Genomic DNA, 26345 nt, shown 5'->3' on the forward strand with positions numbered 1-26345 from the left:
TTACATCGCTGTTCAGACAAAGCTTTCAAATTTCCCTGCATTTTAGTTTCAGCGACAACAAAAAAGAAATAGCAACTGGGAGATCATTTATTCCGCACAATCTTAAGCCCTCAGGAGGGGAACCCTTGGAGCTTACACGAGTTAACAGAGTGCTTCAAAAGCTTCAGAAATGCTACTCCTCACCAACACCAGAAGAAAATATTCAACCAGCAGAATGAATTGGAAAAACCAAGCATGACTAAAAAGTGCATTCCCCACAAGTCAGTGAATTTTGCTCCCTATTTGTCACTGCCATCTTGGAGAACAGCAAACATTAATAATGCATAGGTGCTAGGAATGTATTAGCAGCTACCCGTGTGAAAAGGATCAGCTGGGGACGAGGAAGAGCTGTTAAGATGCGAGAGCCAGTGCTTCAGAGTGCCTTCTTATTTATTGAAGGGATTTTGGGAGAAGTGTCAGGTGTGGTGGATGCAATGCATCATCGTAAAGAGATGTTGAGCATCTCCTGGATGGGGCTGTAATTAGGTTCATTGATCAAATTCAAAGGGGTGGCAGACCCCACCTCCCCTCCAACCCTCCTCCCCGCACCAAAACTCAAAGCTTCATAATCTTGTCCGCTATCTTTGTTTAATCATATAGAGATAATTAATAAGATTTATACATTTACGTGAGAAAAAGGACAGAAATGTTTCAGTGCAGAAAGGCACAATAAGTACTGTCAATTCATGTGAAATTGTCTTGCTGAATTGGAATATTTACATGATAGGTACCACCGTTGAATGTAAGGCTTGCCAGGAAATTGTCGGCTCTTCTTTTGACAATAACAAAGGATCTAAGTGATCAAATACTATTCTACCTAGTTTAATGTTATAGCTGCTCGGCTACACCTGCCATATAGTACATTTATGATTTTAAAAAATGTGTAATTTGCTCTGTGAACATGTTAATGTGTGATAGGTAGCGAACCATTTACTCGACAGATATGGGAACATAGTTGACGGGAGTGCAGCTAATGAATAGGTGTAGACAGTGACCGTGAATTTGTGGTTGTAATGATGGCAAAATTGTCATTGCTCACCATCATCACAGAGGAAAACAGACTGGTGCAGTACATGGACAGTTAGCGCACAGCGATTGAGGTTTCACTTGGAGATAACTGCTCTATTACATACTGTGCGTTTGCATTCTCTACGGATGCAATAAAGAATAAGTGAGTTGAGATGAACATCATAAGTTCTTAAGTTCTAGGAGCAGAATAAGGTAATTCGGCCTATCAAGTCTACTCTGCCATTCAATCACAGACAATAGGTGCAGGAGTAGGCCATTCGGCCATTCGAGCCAGCACTGCCATTCAATATGATCATGGCTGAACATCCACAATCAGTACCCTGTTCCTGCCTACTCCCCATATCCCCTGACTCCGCTATCATTAAGGGCCCTATCAAACTCTCTCTTGAAAGTATCCAGAGAACCGGCCTCCACGGCCATCTGAGGCAGAGAATTCCATAGGCTCACAACTCTGTGTGAAAAAGTGTTTCCTCATCTCTGTTCTAATTGCATTACCCCTTATGCTTAAACTGTGGCCCCTGGTTCTGGACTCCCCCAACATCACGATCTATCTTTCCCTCTCAACCCCATTCTCCTGCCTTCCCCCCATAATCCCTGACACCTTACTAGTTAAGAATCTGTCAATCTCCAACTCAGCAGCTGTCTGTGACACTGAATTGTACAGTTCACCACCCTCTGACTAAAGAAATCCCTTCTCATCTTTCTAAAAGTATGTCCTTCAGAAATTAGGGCAAATCAGCTTGGCTTTGTCCAAGGCAAGTCATGTTTTACAAACTTGATCAGAGGAGAAGATATAGGTGAACGATGAGGGTAGGACAGTGGACAATGTGTATGTGGATATCAGTAAGGCATTTGATAATATCCCTAATTGTAGACTGATTTATTATATGAATGGGATCCACGTTGACTTGGTGGTTTTGATTCAGAACTGACTTACCCATAAAAGGCAGTGGGAGTGTGTTATTTTGGTTGGAGGTCTGTAATCAGTGGTGTTCTGCAGGGACATGGAGGAAAATGTAAATTAATTAGTTATTGTTTGTGGATGAAACAAAAATTGGCAGTTACGAACAGTGAAGAAGGCTGTCTAAGCAGACATCAGGATACAGATCAGTTACTCTAATGGGCGGAGAAATGACAGATGGAAATTAATTTGGTCCCCTCAATGAAATCATCAATGCTAAGTGTGAATAGTTCGGCCCTAAGCACTGATCCCAGCTGTAGCCTGCATGTAACAGCCTGCCAATCTGAGAAAGACCTGTATAATTCTACACTTCGATTTCTATCCCTTGATAGATCTGAAAAGATGAAGTACGAGGGGAAGCTGGCCAGGAATATAAAGAAGGACAGTAAAAGCTTCTTTAGATATGTTAAGGGAAAAAGAGTAGCAAACTCAAATGTGGGTCCCTTGAAGGCAGACACAGGTGAAATTATTTTGGGTAACAAGGAAATGGCAGAACAGTTGAATAGGTACTTCGGATCTGTCTTAACTGAGGAAAACACAAACAATCTCCCAGGTGTACTGGAGGACAGGGGATCAAAGGCGGTAGAGGAACTGAAATAAATTTCATTAGGCGAGAAATAGTATTGGGTAGGCTAATGGGACTGAGGGATGATAAATCCCCTGGGCCTGATGGTCTGCATCCCAGGGTCCTCAGGGAGGTGGCCGTGGCTCTAGAAATAGTGGACGCTTTGGTGATCATTTTCCAATGTTCAATAGATTCAGGATCAGTTCCTGTGGATGGGAGGATAGCTAATTTTATCCCACTTTTCAAGAAAGGATCGAGAGAGAATACGGGGAATTAGAGACCAGTTAGCCTGACTTCGGTGGTGGGAAAGATGCAGGAGTCAATTATTAAAGAGGTAATAATGGGGTATTTGGATAGCAGTAAAAGGATTAGTTCAAGTCAATGTGGGTTTATGAAAGGGAAATCATGCTTGACTAATCTTCTGGAATTTTTTGAGGATGTGACAAGTAAAATGGGTGAAGGGGTGCCAGTGGATGTAGTGTATCTAGACTTTCAAAAAAGCCTTTGATAAGGTCCCACACGGGAGAATGGTGATTAAAATTAGAGCACATGGTATTGGGGTAGGGTGTTGACATGGATAGAAAATTGTTTGGCAGACCGGAAGCAAAGAGTAGGAGTGAACAGGCCCTTTTCAGAATGGCAGGCAGTGGCGAGTGGAGTGCCGCAAGGCTCGGTGTTGGGGCCGCAACTGTTTACCATATATATTAATGATTTGGAAGAGGGAATTAGGAGCAACACTAGCAAGTTTGCAGATGACACAAAGGTGGGTGGCAGTGTGAACTGTGAAGAGGATGTTAGGAGGTTGCAGGGTGACCTGGACAGGTTGAGTGAGAGGGCAGATGCGTGGCAGATGCAGTATAATATAGATAAATGTGAGGTTATCCACTTTGGCGGCAAAAACAAGGGGGCAGGTTATTATCTCAATGGGGTTAGGTTAGGTAAAGGGGAGGTACAGCGAGACCTGGGTGTCCTTGTACACCGGTCATTTAAAGGTGCCGTGCAGGTACAGCAGGCAGTGAAGAAAGCTAATGGAATGTTGGCCTTTATAACAAGAGGATTTCAGTATAGGAGTAAAGAGGTTCTTCTGCAGTTGTATAGGGCTCTGGTGAGACCACATCTGGAGTGTTGTGTACAGTTTTGGTCTCCTAATTTGAGGAAGGACATCCTTGTGATTGAGGCAGTGCAGCGTAGGTTCACGAGTGATCCCTGGGATGGCGGGACTGTCATATGAGGAAAGATTGAAAAGACTAGGCTTGTATTCACTGGAGTTTAGAAGGATGAGGGGGGTTCTTATAGAAACATATAAAATTATAAAAGTACTGGACAAGCAAGATACAGGAAAAATGTTCCCAATGTTGGGCAAGTCCAGAACCAGGGGCCACAGTCTTAGAATAAAGGGGAGTTCATTTAAGACTGAGGTGAAAATTGAGTTGTGAATTTATGGAATTCCCTGCCACAGAGGGCAGTGGAGGCCATATCACTGGATGGATTTAAGAGAGAGTAAAGATAGAGCTCGAGGGGCTAGTGGAGTCAAGGGATATGGGGAGAAGGCAGGCACGGATTATTGATGGGGGACGATCAGCCATGATCCCAATGAATGGCAGTGCTGGCTCGAAGGGCCGAATGGCCTCCTCCTGCACCTATTTTCTATGTTTCTATGTTTCTAACCAAATCTCAATCCACACTAACATAATAAATTAGTTCCATGTGCCCTGATCTTTGTGGGATCAAATCAAAAGCAATTTGAAAGTCCAAATGCACCACATTCACTGGTTTCACCCACTCCCACTCCCCCATCTGCACATCTTTAAAGAACCAGTAGACAAGAACCAGAAGCCAAGCTTCAGTGAATTTTATTCCCTTCCTGCCAGCCGCAAACTCCAGATCTGTGTTTTATTTTTAAGCTGGCCGTGTGAATACTACATGATGGAAATATTTTCATATACTTTATTTGGAATTGTACTGAGACACCATTAAGTAATAATTCTTGCTATTTCACAGTGAGACTTGGAACAAAGAAAATATTTGTAGATTGTGTTCATTGAACAAACTATGTGGAAATGTTAAAAACTTAACATTCTTCATTTTGCGAGAGGCAGCATCTCTGGAGAGAAGGAATGGGTGACGTTTCAGGTCGAGACCCTTGAAGACTGAAAAAGGTGAATTTATTATGGGGAACAAGGAAATGGCAGATGAGTTGAACAGGTACTTTGACTCCGTCTTCAGTAAGGAGGACACAAACAATCTTCCTGATATACTAGTGGCCAGAGGATCTGGGGTGACGGAGGAACTGAAGAAAATCTACATTGGACAGGAAATGGTATTGGGTAGACTGATGGGACTGAAGGCTGATAAATCCCCAGGGCCTGATGGTCTGCATCCCAGGGTACTTAAGGAAGTGGCTCTAGAAATCATGGATGCAATGGTGTTCATTTTCCAATGTTCTATAGATTCAGGATCAGTTCCTGTGGATTGGAGGGTAGCTAATGTTATCCCACTTTTTAAGAAAGGCGGGAGAGAGAAAACAGGAAATTATAGATCAGTTAGCCTGACATCGGTGGTGGGGAAGATGCTGGAGTCAATCATAAAATATGAAATAGCGGCACATTTGGATAGCAGTAACAGGAAAGGTCCGTCAGCATGGATTTACAAAGGGGAAATCAAGCTTGACTAATCTTCAGAAATTTTTTGAGGAAGTAACTAGGAAAATGGACAAGGGAGAGCCAGTGGATTTAGTGTACCTGGACTTTCAGAAAGCATTTGATAAGGTCCCACATAGGAGATTAGTGGACAAAATTAGGGCAAATGGTATTGGGGGATAGTGTGCTGACATGGATTTAAAATTGGTTGGCAGACGGGAAACAAAGAGTAGGGATTAACGGGTCCCTTTCAGAATGGCAGGCAGTGACTAGCGGCTAGTACTAGTACCGCAAGGCTCGATGCTGGGACCGCAGCTATTTACAATATACATTAATAATTTAGATGAAGGAATTGAAAGTAACATTAACAAATTTGCAGATGACACAAAGCAGGGTGGCAATGTGAACTGTGAGGAGGATGCTATGATAATGCAGAGTGACTTGGACAGGTTGGGTGAATGGGCAGATGCATGGCAGATGCAGCTTAATGTGGATAAATGTGTGGTTATCCACTTTGGTAGCAAAAACAGGAAGGCAGATTATTATCTAAATGGTGTCAAGTTGGGAAAAGGGGAAGTACAATAGGATCTGGGGATCGTTGTTCATCAGTCAATGAAAGTAAGCATGCAGGTATAGGAGGCAGTGAAGAAAGCGAATGGCATGTTGGCCTTCATAACAAGAGGAGTTGAGTATAGGAGCAAAGCAGTCCTTCTGCAGTTGTACAGGGCCCTAGTGAGATCACACCTGGAGTATTGTGTGCAGTTTTGGTCCCCCAATTTGAGGAAGGACATACTAGCTATTGAGAGAGTGCAGCATAGGTTCACATGGTTAATTCCCGGGATGGCGGGACTGTTATATGCTGAGAGAACGGAGCGGCTGGGCTTGTATACTCTAGAATTTAGAAGGATGAGAGGGAATCTTATTGAAACAGATTATTAAGGGTTTGGACACGCTAGAGGCAGCAAACATGTTCCCGATATTGGGGGAGTCCAGAACCGGGGGCCACAGTTTAAGAATAAGGCGTAACGCATATAGAACGGAGATGAGGAAACACTTTTTCACACGGAGAGTTGTGAGTCTGTGGAATTCTCTGCCTCAGAGGGCAGTGGAGGACGGTTCTCTAGATACTTTCAAGAGAGAGCTTGATAGGGCTCTTAAAGCTAGCGGAGTCAAGGGATATGGGGAGAAGACAGGAATGGGGTACTGATGGTGTATGATCAGCCATGATCACATTGAATGGCGGTGCTGGCTCGAAGGGCCGAATGGCCTACTCCTGCACCTATTGTGTATTGTATTGTATTGTATTGTATTGTATTGTATTCAGACTGATGTCAGGGGAGTGGGTGGGACAGAAATATAGTGTAATCAGAGACAGTAAGACTGGTGGGAGAACTGGGAAGGGGAGAAGATTGAGAGTGAGGGAAGCAAGGGCTATGTGAAGTTAGAGAAGTCAATGTTCATACCGCTGGGGTATAAACAATCCAAGCAAAATATGTGGTGCTGTTCCTCCAATTTGAGCTGGGCCTCACTCTGACAATGGAGGAGGCCCAGGACAGAAAGGTCAGATTGGGAATGGGAGGGGGAGTTGAAGCATTCAGCCACCGGGAGATCAGGTAGGTTCAGACGGACTGAGCAGAGGTGTTCAATGAAATGATCTGCGAGTCTGCGCTTGGTCTCATCGATGTAAAGAAGTTGACACCTGGAACAGCCGATACAGTAGATGAGGTTGGAGGAGGTGCAAGTGAACCTCTGCCACACCTGGAAAGACTGTTTGGGTCCATGGATGGAGGTGGGAGGTAAATGGATAGGTGTTGCATCTCCTGCGGTTGAAAGGGAAAGTACCGGGGGGGGTGTGAAGGACGAGTTGAGCAGGGTGTTTCTGAGGGAATGGTCTCTGTGGAAAGCAGAAAGGGGTGGGATATGGGAAGATGTGGTCAGTGGTGGGATCCAGTTGGAGGTTTTCGCCACCTGTCCCTTTACCTCCCCCCTCGACTCCATCCAAGTCCCAAACAGTCTTTCCAGGTGTGGCAGTCAGGCAGATGTTCAATAGACAATAGACAATAGGTGCAGGAGGAGGCCATTCGGCCCTTTGAGCCTGCACTGTCATTCAAATGAGAACATGGCTGATCATCCACAATTAGTATCACTTGCACCTCCTCCAACCCCAACCTCACCTCAGCTCGGCCTGCGGGCTCGGGAGCTGCAGACTCCGGCAGCGGGAGGCGGCTGATCAGGAGGTCCGGGCCGCTGAGGAGGAGGATGCTCACCGTCGGGGTTCGGCGTCGGCGTTCCACCAGCCCGGCGTGAGGGCCTGAACATCGGGCCACCCGGGGCGGCGACTGCAGGTGCTCAGAAGGCCCCGACCACGGATGAACACGGAGGGGAGGCTGGCTGGACTATGGTGCCTTCCTCACCTGGGTGCCATTTGTGTTGTGTTGTGGACTTTATGTGTTTGTGCTTTTTAAAAATTTTTAATTCAATTTCAATTTTATTTTTAATATGTTTTATTATTTATTTATTATTTATTATTTATTTTTATTATTTTTCTTGTGATTTTTTTTTTTTTTTTTAACGATACTGCCTGTAAGGAAAATTCATTTCGTTGTCTCAAATTGAGACAATGACAATAAATTGAATACAATACAATACAATACAATCTACTGTATCCGCTGTTCCAGGTGTCAACTTCTCTACATTGGAGCCAAGCGCAGGCTTGGCGATCGATTCACTGAACACCTCCGCTCAGTCCATCTTCGCCTACCTGAGCTCCCGTTGGCCCAGCACTTCAACTCCCCCTCACATTCCCAATCTGACCTTTCTGTCCTGTACCTCCTCCATAGTCAGAGTGAGGCCCAGCACAAATTGGAGGAACAGCACCTCATATTTCGCTTGTGTAGTTTGCATCCCAGCGCTATGAACATTGACCTCAAACTTCAGACAGTCCTTGCTTTCTCTCTCCATCCTCTTTTCCTTCCCAGTTCTCCCACTAGTCTTACTGTCTCCGCCTACATTCTATCTTTGTCCCGCCCCCCTCCCCTGACATCAGTCTGAAGAACGGTCGCGACACGAAACTTCGCCCATTCCTTCTCTCCTGAGATGCTGCCTCACCCGCTGAGTTACTTCAGCATTTTGTGTCTACCTTGATTTAAACCAGCATCTGCAGTTCTTTCTCACACCAGTATAATCCAGTTACTTACTCTGCTAATCAATGCAACTTTCAATGATAGGTTTCTCTCCTCGATCACACTGTCAAGTAAATATAATTTCTACTTGAATTGCCATGTATGAAGTCATTTTTTAAAATACCTTTAGTTCTGTGGCACTCCAGTTTGGAATGATGTTTAGAAACTTACAAAGGACACGAATATCAAGGATCTACTAATAGCTCATCCTTTAAGTATATGCATAACAACCGTTAGATCTCATTACAAAGTTTGATTAGGAAATAACAACATTTTAAAGTAGGTGCATTTCAAACCTGTAAATTGCTGGCTCCCAAGTCAATTGCAAAATGATGGTAAATTGAAAGGTATGAAAGATTTCTGTATCAGATCTACCTTTGTTGAGAATGTTTATTTTTGAAATAATTCTTTTCCATTCTGATTTCCAATTAAAACAGTTGTAGGGCAGCACTGGGGTGCAGTTGCTGCTTTACAGTGCCAGACAATCCTGACTACAGGTGCTGTCTGTACGGAGTTTATATGTTTTCCCAGAGACTATGTGGATTTTCTCCAGGTACTCTGGTTTCCCACCACATTCCAAAGACAAGCAGGTCTGTAGGTTAATTGGCTTGTGTAAATTTCCCCTAGTATGTAGAATGCAAAACTGGGATAACAAGTGTACGGGTGATTGTTGGCTGACATGGACTCAGTGGGCCGAATGGCCTGTTTCCACACTGTAAACTATTATGCTACCAAGCACCATTGTTATTTTGAAAAGTACACCGCAACTTTTGTAAGGCTCGTGTAGTTAGATCTGGTATAATTGTGGCATTGATAGGCACCATAATTGATTTTCTGAAGAATGATGAATGTTGCCAATATGGTTAGGCTATATGAATTGCATCTATAGAATTGTTGTAATCAGGGTATACAGAAGCATGGGAAGAAGGGAAATTACCAGGCCAGGGATTTCTGTAAACAGTTGGACGGATACAAGTGGAGTCTGCTGCCAACTTTCTTTAATTACTGCTGCAGGAGTGAAATCTTACACTACCATCTAGATGTGGATTATTATTTCCTATAGTGATTAATAACACAGTGTACTTCAAAGGTCTTTCCTTCAGATGTATAAAGTCTCCAAATTGTTCACACAGACCAAGTGATATTGAGACCGAGTCTGAATGTACTTTAGGGTCATTAAAGCCAAATATTAGTTTTCCATGGCTGTAATTCTAAAATCTCAGATCTGCCTGCCATTTAAATCTCCCTCACAATGTGATGGGTTTTGTTAATTTAAACCTCTTGTCGCCTGGTAACTACACCCTGCATCAGCTCTGCCAGAAGAGACACTGAGCTTTGACCAGAGAGAGAATGCCTGCTGTTAAACTGATCCCTGATCTTTGTTTTTTCCTTAATAATTACAAAAAAAATCTATCTGTGGAGTGAACAACCCAAAGTTCCTACTGATGGATATACTCACATGAATGGGAACAAGGGGAATTTCAGATAAGACATAAAACACAAAGGATTGAATTACTTCAGTTGTTATTAAACACATCCCAAACTTTTCTTTAATGGCAATTTTAAGTGACAAATTTATCTGTGATTTTAAAATAAACTTGTATTAAAAACTTGCTGACCTTTCATAAATGTAATTATTCCTTAGAAAATTGTTTTCAGAATTGTTCACGTCAGATGGACCTGAAATTTTAATTTGCCTGACAGCATCCGGAATACCGATTATTTAAATACATACCCATGCTAGACACAGAACAAGCAGCACACGACTTTAAAACCATTGACTTTCATGCCTAAAAATACTAAACATTGTGCCAGATCAATCAGCTGTAACCATAGAGTTATGCAAACAATTTTTTTATAGATGTCCAGCACTTGTTATTTGACATGTAATCATAGTTATAATGAAGATAATGTGTGCCAAATTATGCACAACAACAACAAAATGAGGTGTAAGATTGGTCTGAGGCCATGCTGCTCTTTGAATAGACTATTTAGTTCAATGATATTGTAATGTGCCCATGCTACTGATTGATCAAGGTAGCCTGCAGATCGGCCCGCAGTACAAATCCAAACATATTCCAGCTGTTCTTAATGATACTCACCAAATGAACTTTGTTACGCATCAGATTCAGTGACTTACTGTTTCTTTTTCCCATTTGGATTCAGTGAAAAATACTAAATTACACCAACTGAACATTGTTTTACAGGCATTTCACTCCCTTTTCCAATCCTGGTGAAGTGACATCAGTCTTAGTGCTAACAACTTTCTCTCCTCCTTCTCAATTCTCAATGCAATTTTTGAAGTGACTGTAATAAATTTTGGGTCTAGACGAAGTGAAGATGGTAAATTCAACAATGAATTGCTCTTTTGGTTCTGGTGACACTCTATGCTGTCTAGACCATATCATTAAATAGCTATAAACTCAAAATCCTCTTTTCTAGCCAATTGATTTTGTACACAGTTGATGTTTACCTGCTGCTGTAAGTATAAGCTACCTATACAATGAATTAAACATATTTTTTGTGGTATTGCCCTGTATAGCACCAATATGACAATGGTGTCAACCTTCCTCTAGCTTTAGATATTTACTTTAATGTTTGCTTAAAGTGGAAACTAACTTAATATCCCACCAGGAACATAATTAGTAGGAGACCCAGAGTATAGAAAAATACTCCCTGTTAATGGATACTGTTCGATGTCAAGTAAGGTAAAGATTTTACTGCAAGTCAGTCAACCAATTATTATAGATAAAATTATTTTAAAATCACTAACTTTCCTTAATTAGAATACTATGATTTAAACAGGTCTTGGTTAATTCACTTGATAGCACCTCATCCCTTTTCAATTCCTATTAAACAAAAAAAAATATTCCCCTATTTAAAAAAAATATATATATAATTAAAAACATGTCTGTAATATGATAACAGTTCTGATTCCAACATGAACTAATGGTAATTATGCTCTGATTTATTTGACATATGATAGAAAATATTATAGAAAACAGCTGTGCACTGATGATCAAAGACACTGTTACAGGTGAAAAGCTATCCATTCAAAGTTTTGGAATAAAATGATTTCAAAAACATTATAACCAAGTAATACTTTATATAGAATGAGATATAGGCCTTGATCCAAGTCCAGGCATGTCTTACTTACTGGTAATGAGTATATGTAATGATTTCTAAGATGGAATTAAATAGATCAATTTCCAGAATAGAAATGTTGGCACTTGATATTAGAATACCAAAATATAACGTCTTTTATTGGTCAGTAAGATATAAATAAAATTTGAAACCAATTTTCCTCTGGTAAATCTAGAAATCAGAATTAATATCATGTACAAATTTCTAATTGAGGAGCCAATTATTTCCTGATTGTCATTAATTATTCCCATAGATTTAATGATTATATGCCAACTTTCACACCAAGGAAGCATTCATTTAATCAGGTGGCAATAGATTGAAGTTCTGTACAGCCATATGAATGCTCAAATTACACACTTGTATAGTATTCTTGAAGATTAGTTTCCCTGATGTATTTCGAAAAAAAACCCTTTAGCTTTATATTTCATGGTATTTTTCACTTGGAATCTGGGAAGGATGTAACATTGATTCTCCAAATGGCACACACTTGGTTATTTTTCCACAAAGGTGATTTCTGCATAAAATGACAATTAGATAATTGTTAAAAAAAAAAAAAATCCAGGGAATTGATGTCATGAAGGAAATAAGGAAATCTTTTTTACAAAATGACATTATGGTTAAGCATTCACTATCTGAAAAAAGTTTAATGTGAACAGATTAATTTATAATTTTCAAAAAATATTTGTATATATATTTGGGCAGATCCAGTGACCTGCATTTAATTCTGACCTCTGGTGCTGCTGGTGTGCAGTTAGTATGTTCTCCCTGTGACCACGTACATTTCCTGCAGATACTCTGGTTTTATCACATGTCCGAAATGTATGTCAAGTGTTCAACCAATGAGCCACAGTAAAACAATATATTGCTGAGGTATAATAAGGGGGGATTTGATGGGAGTGAGGGGATAATAAGTTACAGGAAAAAATATTGGTAATTGGGATCGTTCTGTGAGAGAGGATAAAACTTGATTAGGAGTCAGATTAATCAGAAAGCCTTTTGCAAAATTGAATAAATTCATCATGGTTAAATGGCCTTGCTTTGTATTGTACAATGCTTTGGTCAATCAATCAACAACTCTAGCCGCAATTCTTCCAATAGGTTATGAAGCTCCTAGGATATATGTTTATCTTTCATTATCTTCAAATGATCATGAGTTCATAAGTGATAGGAGCAAAATTAGGCCATTCAGCCCATCAACTTTACTCTGCCATTCAATTATGGCTGATCTATCTATCCCTCAATCCCATTCTCCTGTCTTCTCCCCATGACCCCTGACACCCGTACCAATCAAGAATCTATCTCTGCCTTAAAAATATCCATTGACTTGGCCTCCCCAACCTTCGGTGACAATGAATTCCACAGATTAGAAACATAGAAACATAGAAGATAGGTGCAGGAGTAGGCCATTCGGCCCTTTGAGCCTGCACCACCATTCAATATGATCATGGCTGGCCATCTAACCCAGTATCCTGTACCTGCCTACTCTCCATACCCCCTGATCCCTTTAGCCACAAGGGCCACATCTAACTCCCTCTTAAATATAGTCATTGAACTGGCCTCAACTACCTTCTGTGGCAGAGAATTCCAGAGATTCACCACCCTCTGACAAAATAAATTCCTCCTCATCTCCTTCCTAAAAAAAGTCTTTTAATTCTGAAGCTGACTCTCCCACTAGTGAAAACATCCCCTTCACGTCCACTTTATCCATGCCTTCCTATCTTCCAGTGAAAGGTTAGGTACTGGGGAGAGTTGTAGTGCAGTAAGATCTAAGAGTACAGGTACATATTTCTTTTAAAATATCATCACAGGTTGACAGGGTGGTGAAGAGGATTTTTGACATGCTGGAATTGAGTAGAGTAATTGAAATGTTACGTTACAGTTAGACAGTTGTTGGTGAGACCACATTGGTTTATAGTGTCCAGTTTTAGTCATCCTGCTACAAGGAAAGTGTAATTAAGATGGAAAGAGTGTAGAAAAAATGTGGCTATAACTTTGAACACAATATGTTCCTCACATTGCACATCTTTGAATTTCTGCTATATGCTCTATTGAAGTATATTTCTGCCAGCGCCAACTTGGTCAATCTAAGGTACCCCTGTAGACCACAACCCACCTTCCTAAATCTAGATTCAGATTCAGATTCAAAAATCAGATTCAGATTCAGATTCAGATTCAGATTCAGATTTAACCATGCAAATGCAGACCAGCTATAACCATGCAAATCTAATGCCTTTTTTCACTATTAAGGGTAATTTTAAACTTCTGAGGAAATACCATTTTCCAATTATCTTGGTAGAGTCGCTATCCTCAACTAGACCAGAATGTTTCTCACTGTATTTCTTTCCACTAACACGCTCCCCAACCCTCATGAGCAACAGCCATTTTGCTTTAAATATAAGAATATAAATCTTACACTAATGATGTGCAAAGTCCTCAGAGTTTCTTGTTTGATTAAATTTAGAAGGGTAAAACTAGTGATTACTTACTGTTCTGTTACCAACTGTTCTTATTTTCTTGTGTTACTATGAAATACTCCTGAAGCCCATTATAAGATATTTGTTTGTATATGCATACAAGGCAAATTGTTAATGAAAATCAAAAGTGCAGATACTGGAAATAAAAATAAGAATAGAAAATGCTCAAAGTACTCACCAAGCCAGGCAGCATTTGTGGAAAGAAATGACGCTTCTAGCCTAAGATCCTTCATCGTAACTGAAACTAAATTGTTAATGATTTTTCAGATCATCACATGTACTGAGATACAGTGAAAAACTGTTATTTTAATGATATACTATGTTAACTTCCATGGAGTTATGGTTCTCTTCTCATGGTTCCCTTCTAAGCAATGTCTTGCATCTATGCAACATATGACATCTCGTCCTTGATAGTCTAATTTTCCCGCTTTTTTAATATATAGTTGTCAGCTCTCCCTATATTTTCATCAATCTTAAAGGTTACTCATCCCCATTCCTTTACTGAACCAGCTATATTATTGCCCTCATTGTTGTCAATCAAAATGAGAGATATTGATATTCAGATGACCAGAGTATGAGATTTCAAATGCAAGCAATTGTAAAATAAGGGCCATAAAGAGCAGCGCAGAAAATTACTCAGTTCCAGGAGCTTAAAAGATGTTTTGAGTAGACAGTATGCAAAATCTGTTATTTTTCCATCATCAAGGAATCCTGTCAAAAACGATACTTTCACTTTAGTTTGTGCCTGTACGAATGGTTTGGTTATTGGGTGTTGGTGCGGCACGGTGGTGAAGCGGTAGAAACCCGGATTCGATCCGGATTACAGGTGTTGTCTGACAATAGACAAAAGACAAATTAGGGGACCAAAACTGCACACAATACTCCAGGTGTGGTCTCACTAGGGCCCTGTACAACTGCTGTAGGACCTCTTTGCTCCTATACTCATCTCCTCTTGTTATGAAGGCCAACATGCCATTTGCTTTCTTCACTGCCTGCTGTACCTGCATGCTTACTTTCATTAACTGATGAACAAGGACCCCCAGATCCTGTTGTATTTCCCCTTTTCCCAACTTGACACCATTTAGATAATAATCTGCCTTCCTGTTTTTGCTTCCAAAGTGGATAACCTCACATTTATCTGTACGCAGTTTGTACGTTCTCCCCAGGACCTGCGTGGGTTTTCTCATGGCTCTCTGGTTTGTTCCCACAATCCAAAGACAGACACGTTTGTAGGCTATTTGGCTTGGTCAAAATTGTAACTTGTCTCTAGTGTGTGTCGGATAGTGTTAGTATGCGGGGATCGCTGGTCGGCGTGGATTCGGTGGATCGTAGAGCCTGTTTCCATGCTGTATCTCTACACTAAACTAAACTAAACTTCAGGGATTTTCCTCCCACTGTGAGAATTGTAGTTTTGTGTATCGTTTTCATTTTTATTGCTCCAAAATGACAACCAGCCCCCTGAATTGTGACTTATTTTGAATACTGTCAAGTACTGACGCTATCCAATGTTGGCTCAGGGCTGTCACTTTCAACCCTAATGTGGTTTCTCAACCTCATTTGGTCACAAGTTTAACAATATTTGTGAATATTTTTCATTCAATTTAAACATAGCACGTTCAACATACAGCATGCCACACAGGAACAGACACTTCAGCCCACAAAGGTCCTGGCCAAACATAATGTCAAGTTAAATTATTCTCCCTTCCATATTCCTCCATTCCCTGCATATCTGTGTGTCTATCTAAAACTCTCTTTAATGCTACTATCATATCTGCCACCACCATTCAGGATTGACTAAAGATTTATTTCAATAGCAAATGTATATTTCTTGGACCTATTGCTATGTTTCAATGAGCTGGATCTTGCTGGAAATGGTCTGATGTCTGGAGTCACTTGCACTTAACTGACCAAATGTGCTTCTGTCAACTAGCATCATCTAAAGCGCACTCAAGAGGAGTCTCCTTGAAAAAAAAAAACACATAATAGTGACATAGGAAAGTTAATTGTCCGTTTCCTTGTCAGCTTCTTACTCCAAATGGCAAAACAAGCTATCACGCAGGTTGCAGAATGGATTCTATCCATCAGGAAGTACAATGGATACGATCGCCATCCAACAATGACAGGGAAACTGTAGGAGCAGCATTGACCACTATATGTGTCTCTTACTTTATAAAAGCCTTTAACATTCTCAGCCTGATGAATTCATGGAGAACTCTTTTGGCCATCAGAAATGTTGTCTCCATACCATGTGTCTACACAATGACATGCAAGTTATATTTGTAACCAAAGGATCCATCATAGATACAATCCTAATGCAGACTGAGATTGACGAGGCTGTGTCATTACCCCAAACTCTCTTACCTTCCTTCATCATGATACAGCTTTATATGATTATTACAATTTCGTGTAGTAACAGTAAAAGGGGAGATAGTGCACCTGGTGGTTAACTGATTTACCGGTCATCAGTGGTGAAAGTCGCCATTGCATGCACTATGGCAGCACATCCTTTGGACATCTGAGAGAATTATTTATACATTTTGATATGTTCAGAGTTTTTAGAGCTATCAGTTGATATCTAGTCAGAGTTGTACTACTAGTAATGTAAACACAACCCCTATTAACTGGATCAAATTGCAATATGTCAAATTCTTCCTACAGTATTTAAGTCAAATAGAATGGCTCCTATACCATCCTGCACTTTGTAGGTATCAATCCACTGGCCTCGAGGTCCTAACAAAATAACATTTATACATCTGTGGTGTAACTTTCTGTAACACTTGGCTCAGAAATGGAGGCTATTTACCAAGAAATACAAAAAAATACTTGAACAATTCAGCTCAGTTTCAATTAAATTTGCAAATGCATGCAACATTTATTTGAGATGAAAAATGAGGTTTCATTTTCTAGAATCTCTCCCTCATGGCCTTTCTAAAAGCTCAATTTGCTTCTTTTGTTTCCTTGTTGATTCCAGGTCATTTGGCAGGTCCCCTTGGTTTGCTTGTCTTCAATCTAAAAGACTCATTAATGTTGCAGAGAATGCTTTTCTCCTTGATTGTTTTATGTGAGAACCAATAAAACGTTTTCCAGGTGGGAGATGTTAGCCACAATGCATGGTTGCCAAATATTTCTCATTTTATAAGATAAAAGGAAAGGATGTTGCTGTTAACCAGGTAATTTGGTCATAATCCCACACCTGATCAATTTTATTGGTCTGCATGTAAGGCAAGTAAGGCAGCCGACAGTTTCCTGTTTACATTAGCAAGCATGTCAGACAAAATGACTTTAACAGGAGTGTTTAAAATGCAGATGTACATGGAAATAATGAAGAGATTTAATGGAATAGCCAGAAAATCCACAGAACAGGAGATCCGGTTAATTTAGTTTGGATAAATTATGAATGCATTTGCTGTTAGAATGAAATAATCTAAAAAGGTACAGATATTTCCAAAAATACAGAAATTCAGTTAAGTATATTTAAGCACGTTTTTGTAAACATAAATAATGACGTGAATGCAAAAAATCTGAAACAATGACAATTTTGCATTTGGTGTAGGTTAAGCCACAGATAGAGTAATGTAAGCAGTTCTGAATGATGCATTATAAAAGCGGCATTAAAGTCATGGGGAGCAAATATTGCCGTCTCACCAGGGGAGTTCTCCCCAGCGTCCTTGCCAATAGTTTTTCCTCTTGCAATGCGATTAAATGAGATTATCTGGTCATTAACACATTGTTTTTCTGGGTCCTTGCTGTGTGCAAATTGGTAATTGCAATTCCTGCATCAGAACAGTGACTACTCTTCAAAAGTATTTAATTGACTGTGAAGCACTTTGGGACATCGTGAGAGTGTAGAGGGACCCATATAAGATAAGCATTTCTTCCTCGTAGCTTGCAGTATTGACTTATCCCATTTTTGTGTAATGTAAAGATGTGAGGTGGATTTCTGAGAGACAACATTCTGGGACAAATTGAACTAAGCGCAGAATGCCAAGAAGAGATTGAAGGGGTATTTTTAAAACGTAGCCAGATGATTTCAACTTCTTTCGAGGTCACTTATTAAGCAGTTAAAAGATGCAACATGGAAACATGCCCTTCAGCCCACCATGTCAACAAACAATCACCCATTCACACTAGGTCTATGTTAGCCCACTTTCTCATTCACTCGCTGCACAGTAGAGGCAATTTACAGAGGCCAATTAACCTACAAACTGGCATGTCTTTGGCATGTGGCAGAACACTTTAGCACCTGGAGGAAACTCATTCAGGGAATCATTTGCAAACTCCACAAAAACAGCACCCGAGATCAGTATCGCACCTGGATATCTGGTGCTGTGAGGCAGCACCTCTTCCAGTTGCGCCACAGTGTCGCTGGATTAGTAGATGGTGAATGTTTAACCAAACCAAAATGGTATTTAAAAAATGCAAAGTGCTGGGATAAGTCAGCATGTCAGCACCATCTCTGGAGAACAAGGATAGGTGATGTTTTGGGTCGAGATCCTTCTTCACACTTCACACTGCAGAAGGGTGTCAACACAAAAAGTCTCTTATACGTTCTGCAAAGATGCCACCTGACTTGCTGAGTTAGTACAGCAATTTGTGTCCTCACCTGGGTACATATTAGCCAAAACCTATCTGGAAGTAGTTAATCAACATTGTGACAAATCAAACCTAGATAGAAATTGTCTGGAATTTTTGTTGCGGAATAGTCACAGTCATAGTCATATGTCATACAGTGTGAAAACAGGCTCTTCGTCCCAACATGCCCACACCAGCCAACATGTCCCAACTACACTAGTCCCACCTGCCTGCATTTGCTCCAGATCCCTCCAAACCTGTTCTATCCATGTGCCTGTCTAACTGTTTCTTAAATATTGGGATAGTCCCTTGCCTCAACTACCTCATCTGGCAGCTTGTTCCATACACACACCACCCTTTGTGTGAAAATGTTACCCCTCAGATTCCTATTAAATCTTATCCCCTTCAACTCAAACCTATGTCCTCTGGTCCTTGATTCACCTACTATGGGCATGAGACTCTGTGCATCTAATGAGCTATCACTCTCTCCAATGGAGATATTCCTCCACGATGAGGGCAGCAAAGTGGAATGAGGGAATATTATATGGACTGGACGAGATTGAACAACATCTGAGCGACAATGGCAAGACTGAGTTACATAGAACAGTACAGAATAAGAACAGCCCCCCCTCTGCCCACAATGCCTGTGCTGAACATAATGCCAAGAAGAAATTTTATCTGCCTGCACATAATCCACACCCCTCCATTCCCTGCACATCAATATGCTTATCCCAAAGTCTCTTAAATGTCACTATTGTGCCTGCCTCATATCGACAGAGTGTTCCACGCACTCGCCACCATGTGCAAAAAACCGTGCCGCGAACATCTCCTTTGAATTTTGTCTCACTCACCTTAAAGCTATGCCGTCTAGTATTTAATGTTTCCATAACTGGGAAAAAGCTTCTGAATGTCTATCCTATCGACACCTCCCATAATTTTATATACTTCTATCTGGTCTCCTCACAACCTCTGTCATTCCAGAGAATCCAATCCAAGTCTGTTTGACTCAGCCATGAAGGACCCATGAACCTTTGGATTATTTTATAGTTTGCTAAATAATTACACCTGAAAGTCAGGGCAGGTATATTTACATTTGTATTTTACGAAAACTTGGATCAGCATATTGAAATAGCTGCATGGAACCTTGAAACCACTTGAGATAAGGCTCCATGTTGTGCCATTTAATCTCTTCATCATTGGCAAGATGCATTAATTAAAATTCTTACAAATGAAGTTAGGAGAAGGGTTAGGAAAATGCCTTTGCAAGTAGAATTACAAAGTAATATTGTGTTCATGTACATTGTGCTACATGCAGTGTGTGGGAAGGAACTGCAGATGCTGGTTTAAACCAAAGATAGACACAAAAAGCTGGAGTAACTCAGCAGGACAGGCATCATCTCTGGAGAGAAGGAATGGCCGATGTTTCGGGTCGACTGACTTTGAAGAAGGATCTCAACCCGGAAACATCATCCATTCTTTCTCCCCAGAGATGCTGCGTGTCCCGCTGAGTTACTCCAGCTTTTTGGGTCTACAGAGTAATATTGTCCTGTGAGGTAGCAGCTGTTGCTTTTTATTGGATATATGGAAAAATAGTTGCCAAAATCCATAGCCCCAGTTAACAATCCAAACTGGGAGATTGTTTTTGGATTGCCAAAATACCAAAAAGCTAGAACATGAATAAGAGTAAAATGTTTTACTTAACTGTTCCGTGTCAACCGCTATCAATTATTTCAGCTAATAAAAATATCCACCTTTTTTGCACCTTTCTTTGGCAAATTACTCCGGAATTTAGAAGGATTTGAAACATATAGGATTATTAAGGGTTTGGACACGCTAGAGGCAGGAAACATGTTCCTGATGTTGGAGGAGTCCAGAACCAGGTGCCACAGTTTAAGAATAAGGGGTAAGCCATTTTGAACGGAGATGAGGAAACACTTTTTCACACAGAGAGTTGTGAGTCCGTGGAATTCTCTGCCTCAGAGGGCAGTGGAGGCCGGTCCTCTGGATACTTTCAAGAGAGAGCTAGATAGGACTCTAGGAGACAGGGGATATGGGGTATGGGGAGAAGGCAGGAATGGTGTCCTAATTGTGGATGATCAGCCATGATCACATTGAATGGCGGTGCTGGCTCGAAGTGCCTAATGGCCTACTCCTGCACCTATTGTCTATTGTCTATTCCCTGGGAACAGTAGTCACTGTGTTTTTTTAATGTGCTAAAGTTACTGGAATGGGTATATTGAATATTCAAAAGTTCTGACTTAGATATGAGAGTGCTCCCTGTTGGGCAATGGCTAATATCTATTTACAGAGTTGAAGGTAACCTTCTCTAAAATGCATATTGGTTGACTTTGAGTTTGAGTTTAATTTACTGTTATGTGTACCGAGGTACAGTGAATAGCTTTTGTTGCGTGCCAACCAGCCATTGGAAAGACAATATATTCTTACAATCGAGGCATTCACAGTGTACAGATACATAATAATGTTGGTATAGCAATTTACAACCTAGGAGAAGGACATTCTGCCGACTGTGTGCATTCTTACTGTAAATTATGTTTGTGTAATAAGTATGGTCCTGTGGGTTCCAAGTACAGCAAAATACATTGTGGAGTGGGTAGATTAAAAAAAAGAGTTGACAATGTAGTCATAAGAAATGCAGATGCTGGAATCTTCATCAAAAAGAAAAGTGATAGAGGAACTCAGCAGGTCAGGCAGCATCTGTGGAAGAAATGGACAGACAACATTTTGGGCCGTGACCATTCCTCAGACTGAAGATGAGAGGTAAAGATGTGTCTGGTTTACTTGATGTTCTTCTGAGAATACACATCAACATACAATGCATACCTAATCAAATACATCATAGACTGATGCCACATTTACTTATATTAGTATTCTACAAAGAGCGATTTTGATCCAGCTGGCAGAATATTGATCCATCCATCCCACTCAATTGTACTCTCCATTGAATTCACGGTTTGGCAATCTGTAACAGTGCATGCACAGCTGAGACACTGAGCTGAAAGCTGTGCAAAGTTGCTCTGCCCAGAGACTTTTAATGGTTCTTATAGTTTAATACTGGAGACCTGAAGAAATATGGGACCCAGCTTCAAACCTTATTCCAAGAAGTATGCATGATTGAGTCAAACCAAATCAAGATAATGGAAGGATATTCACTGTTATTTCTTACTCAACTTGCTGATTTATATCTTAGTGTTGGTGGGAGACATAGCAAAGTATTGTAGTGAGGTGTATTATGATTTGATTAACACATATGTGCACCGTGTTTCACTTCTACTACTAACCCAATTATTAATGCATAATTCATATACTGTAGATTAACGGGAATATTCACCATTCACAATAGAATAATGTCTCCCACTGAGGTAATATACCATGCCTATACCATAAGCACTACTGCGCTCTGTCATTTTAATCAAAAGGTTGAAAGTAAATATCGGCCTTACAAACATAATATAAATCACCCATTTTGAAGTGCCAGAAGTGATTCAACCATGAATAAAGGCAAAACATATTTTTATTATCAATAAATTAAGAATATATAAATGTGACAATCTTTATTAATTATACAATTATGCTGGTGTTATCTGCACCCCTTCCTTGTTATTAATGGTGCAATAAAAAAAAAATCACTTGAAGTTACCCTTACCCCTGTCATCCTGCAATGATGTTCCATGCTGTAGATTTTTAATTACAAAGACTGTAGTCAAAGCTCAATTACTCTCATCGGTGTTTTATGGCCTGAGCTTTCATTAGATTTATAATGTACATTAGAGCCTAGAAAATATGATGAAGGAAATATTTGACCTTCATTTGCATTGTGTTTGCTGCATACAGTAGTGCATATATTTGTATGTACACTATTTTTCTTTACTTTCATAGTGCAAGTACAATGGTGGATAATTTATATATCTTTCTACATGGTATGCTAGTTGTATATTTAACCTTATGCAAAGTCTAAACTCCCTTTTTCAAGGTAACTTATATCAGAATAAAACAAGTCATTTTGCAATAACCGAGTTCGGTATCTCACGAGCGCAATGAATCATGGGATTTGTCAAAGGTCATTCCGGATAAACAAAGAACATTGCTAGTGATCACGAACGTAGTGCAGTATAAACTGTGAGTGTGTATTGAGCAGAATTCTGTGTAAAAATACCATTTTCGGCCTGAGTTTTTGTCTTCTTTGTATCTTAAAACGCTAGCAAGCAACCCTCTATCGCGTGCACAACAACCATGACATGGCACCACCTAAATATTCATCTAGCATGTTTTTTATCAATTATTTGCAATTCCAAAGCAACATATTTTTCCCCGACATTTTATCTCTACCTGGTACATGAAGAATTATTAAAAACGACACAGCAGATATGCAAAACAAGATCCTGACATGCATCCTGGAACTAATCCAGGCACAAATACTATATAACTATTAGTAAATAGTCATTGTGGCTTGAAAAAACAAATTATCTTAAAATTGTTTATGCAAATGCAACTACACTGGGCCTTCACAAACTAAATGTATAGTTCAGTACTGTCATACTGTCAGAAAATAATCAACCGGTTTGTATACTATGAATTAAACGCAATAAATGAGCTATGTATAGATACATGGTGATAACAAAACTGTTGTGCAAAATAAGTACGATGTTAAGGGCCTGTCCCACTTGGCAATTTTTTTCGGCGACTGCCGGCATCATTGGCTGACGTATCAGGTCACCGAAAAATACGCAGCGTGATGCGGCGTGACTGATCTTATTGACGTATGGCGTGGCGGTGATGCGGCGCGGTGCAGCGTGATGACATATGACGCGTGGTGTTTTTTCAAGTGTTGCAACATTTTTTTTGCCAACACTGGATTTTGAAATGTTCTAAATCTTTTGTCGACCCTGATATGACGCCAGCAGTCGCTGAAATAAATCGCCAAATGGGACAGGCCCTTAAGAGATGGAAATCTCTGATTGAGTGGAAATGTACATGTTGCAAACTCAGCAAGTTCTGGATTCCAGTTCATATCAAATCTGGTTGAACATAAAGTTGAACTTCTGTTCAAAATGATCTGCAAGTGCAACAACATCTCACTTACACAGCAATGGAGGCAGTAAATTACATAATGTTGAACAGACAGTGAAAATATCATCAATATGCAGAACTAAAGTGATGGGTAAAGTGTTTCTCAGGATTTTAAACAACTTTAGATGACTTATGGCCCATTCAACATGAATTGGCAGCCTTCTTGGTTTTGTGTACTTTTTCTCTGGTCATTTGCTGATAACCACCGCTGGGAGGGGGAATCTCTAAATAGGCTTAGCGAAACATCAAGTCTTCTTGAATGGGAAATCCTCTATCCGCCATTATGCAATCCCCAGGATCAACTAAGTTCAAAAATCCACTCTTCCTAACAATGCATCAGATGATCGCCCACCACTAGCTTTTGATAAGAATCTCTCCAGGGACTAACTTTACTGTACCATTTTACTGTTGTGTGGTGTCTTTTTAAATTGCTGTGTTTTTCCTTTTTCTTCCCTCCCACAAATATGTAATATGTGAATATGTGATTCTGTTCCATTCTGTTTGTAGGTTGTTTGTTTGTTTTTTTTTGCACAATCTGCGAGCATTGCCACTTTTCATTTCACTGCACATCTCATAGGTGTATGTGACAAATAAACTTGACTTGACTTGAGAATGTGATCATGCCGTTTGAGGCAATTCCAACCAATTGTTTCACAGTGTTGTGTTTCTTGTAGTTGAACTGTCAAAGCTTGCAATTGTAGATGCTGTGGTCGTTCTATAAATATCTCTGTGCTGTCCAGAATGCATCTCATTGCTGGGCATTGACTTATTATCTGTTTCAATAGACAATAGGTGCAGGAGTGGCCATTTGGCCCTTCAAACTAGTAATGCTATTCAATATGATCATGGCTGATTATCCACAATCAGTACCCCATTCCTGCCTTCTCGCCATACCCTCTGACTCTGCTATCTATAAGAGCTCTATCTAACCCTCCCTTGAAAGCATCCAGAGAATTGGCCTCCATTACCTTCTGAGGCGCGGAATGCCACAGATTCACAACTCTTTGGGTGAAAACGTTTTTCCTCATCTCCGTTCTAAATGTTCTACCCCTTATTCTTAAACTGTGGCCCCTGGTTCTGGATTCCCCCAACATCGGGAACATGATGTTTGGAACTTATCAGATCATGATCTGGCCAGGAAATCAGGGGTTTCAGTTGGATGGCTAGGAATTTACTCCAAGCCAGGGGCGGAAATCCCAGGGGGGCCAGGGGGGACATGTCCCCTCCATGTTTTGAGAGGCGGGGGACATCCCTCCCTAGTTTTTGGAATCCGGATTTTAAAATCCGGTGAAATCTCCACTTTTCGCGAGACAATGGGGGTGGGGCTGCTGATCGAGGGCACCGATTGGAGGAGAGATACATCGGTCAGCAGGCAATGGGGGCGGGATATGATTCAGCACAATGATTGGAGGAGGGAGGGGTGGGACTGAGCATAGAGTGCGGTAATTGGAGGAGGGAGACGTGGCACAGACCTGCGCTTCATCCGCAGCCAGGATCGATCCCGGCTGGGTCTTTGCCGCTGTCCTGTCCCCTCCCGAGTTAACCCCCCCCCCCCCCCCCCACAGAGGTCAGCAGCAAAGAACCTCTGCTATCGGATCTTTGGTCGGCAGCCAGACAGACCAGCTTAGAGAAACAGCGCTAAACCCAGCTAACTATGCCTGTCCCGCCAGGTGAGCCTACAGCCATTCCTGGACTTGTGGGAAATATGGCCAGCGCGGAGAAGCAGCGCTGGTGTCCCATCAGTCCAGACAGGGCTGTAGTTAACCCGGTGAGACAGGCAGAGTTGAGATGCATTTAGCGCTGGATTGAGCCTCTGAAACTTCGCGCGCGTGTGTGTGAGTGTGCGCATGCGCGTGTGGCTGCCAAAAAATTGTGTCCCCCGTCCCCTCCATGTTGTGATAGCGAGTTCCACTATTGCTCCAAGCATTGAATATTTTAGAACATGTACTCCCGCTGAGTCCAAACAAAGTCGCAAGAAACACCATCAACAACCCAAGGCGCAGCTTCATCAACACGAGTATCATTTCATCCTTGAAGCTGAGTTTTGATCTGGGTCCAGACTTCTTTGGCAATTGTTTAAATGTTCTTCGTACTTTAGTACTGACAACTTTTTTCTTCCCTTCCCAATATCGCATTTTCATTGCTTTATGCTTCACATACTCGCATACGCAGCAATGCAAGAATTTCATTGTCCTATCTGGGACACATGACAATAAACTCTCTTGACTTGACTCTTGACTTGACGACTTGAGGTTGTCTAAGTATTACTTCAAAGAAATCCCTGTCAATCTTCTCACATTTTTGTCGGTCTTGATGTTGCTACAAAAACGCTATTTAGCTGCAGCATTCTTTATTTTTTGTTTCAATTCGTCTACCTTGCCATTTCAACTTTGTCAGTCAGTTTGTTAATGTCCTTCTGTTTTTGGATGCATCCTGTGCAATTACAGTTCTCTTGACAGCTGCATTTGTACACATAAGCATGATCTACAGCAAAAGTTTGTAAACGCTTGTTGTCTGATCCATCGTCAACATGTTGGTCAACATTGGTTTACACAACTTTACACAAGTTTACTTAAACATATACATGCAGAACTCACTCAGAAGTCAACAAACGTGCATACAGCCCGTGGCTGTGAACTAGTATGGTAATAG

The sequence above is a fragment of the Leucoraja erinacea genome, chromosome 7 (genome assembly GCF_028641065.1).
Source record: "Leucoraja erinacea ecotype New England chromosome 7, Leri_hhj_1, whole genome shotgun sequence".
NCBI classification, from domain to species: domain Eukaryota; kingdom Metazoa; phylum Chordata; class Chondrichthyes; order Rajiformes; family Rajidae; genus Leucoraja; species Leucoraja erinaceus.